Consider the following 1,256-nt stretch of genomic DNA (forward strand, 5'->3'; position numbering starts at 1 on the left):
ATATGATTAGGCATTATTGTCATGGCAGAAGCTCAGAATGAAGGCTGCACAGTGGAGTGGACTTGGAGTGAAAGGTTGTATAAAAATAAAGACTTTTTCTTTTACTTCTCAAAGAGAAGAGTGAATTGGGGGAGGGGGTAGGCAGGGAGAAAAGTTTCTGTAAACTTTCATTGAAATAAAAAAAATAACTAAAAAAAGACCAAGTAGGCTGTCTTGCTTCTTTTTTTTTTTAAAATTATTTTATCTTATTATTTTGTGTGTGTATACCATCAAATCGTATCTGAATCTGGTGGATTTGAACCATTTATCTGTTGGATTGTAGTGCAGCTTCTTGCCACTAGGCCACCAGAGCTCTTTTGCTGTCTTGTTCTTAAGAAACTTAAGACCTGGAATGGTATCAAAAAGGTCTATGCCTCTCAGGCAATGAGACCTGACAAAAGCAAAATGAGAAATTGACAACATATCCAGCTGAGGACACTATGTTGTTGTTGTTAAGTGCCGTCGAGACGCAAGCGACTCATAGCGACCCTATGAAGGAGAGTGCTCGATGCTTGGGTGCCTTTCATCCTCTCTCCAGGTTCATAGGGTTTCCGGAGGCAAGCTATTATGGAAGTGGATGCCCCTCCACCTTCCAAGCTTCTTTCAATCGGGGAGCTCCACCCCACTGTCCGCATTGGGTAACCAGTCATTAACGCATTTGACACACCAGTGTCACGGGAGGGCACCGTACATGATCTATAATGAGGATAATGGTATTATCAAGGCCTTCAGAAATGTACCTGGGATCATTGTGTTTAATGTAAGCAAATTGAACATTCTGAAACTTGCTCCTGGGGGGCATGTGAGCCAATGCTGCATTTGGACTGAAAGTGCTTTTTGAAAGCTAGATGAGCTGTGGGCACTTGGAGAAAGCTGCCTCCCCCAAGAGCAACTACAACCTTCTCATGCAAAAGATAATGAATACAGACCTCAGCAGAATCTTGAAAAGCTCAGAGAACCAGAGGGCCTTCCGAGCACCACGCAAGAAGATTCATCGTAGAGTCCTGAAGAAGAATTTACTGAAAAATCTGAGAATCATGTTGAAGCTTAATCCATATGCAAAGTCCATGCGCCGAAATACCATTCTTCTTCAGACTAGGAATCACTAACTCTGGTGGCTAAGGCTGCAGCAGCGCTGAGGTCAAATCAAACAAGAAGGAGCCACCTCCAAGCCATAAGTCTGTGATAGGGAAGAAAGGAGGCAAGAAAGCTGTTGA

The 1,256-nt window shown here is 43.1% G+C and overlaps 1 pseudogene; it reads left to right on the top strand.

Annotated features, from left to right (window-relative positions):
- The first annotated feature begins 341 nt into the window (after positions 1–341).
- Positions 342–1,225, top strand: LOC102856879 (annotated as a pseudogene).
- The last annotated feature ends 31 nt before the right edge of the window (positions 1,226–1,256 follow it).

This window comes from Elephantulus edwardii, unplaced genomic scaffold (genome assembly GCF_000299155.1).
Source record: "Elephantulus edwardii isolate Elephantulus edwardi_28Jun2011 unplaced genomic scaffold, EleEdw1.0 scaffold01067, whole genome shotgun sequence".
In the NCBI taxonomy this organism is placed as follows: domain Eukaryota; kingdom Metazoa; phylum Chordata; class Mammalia; order Macroscelidea; family Macroscelididae; genus Elephantulus; species Elephantulus edwardii.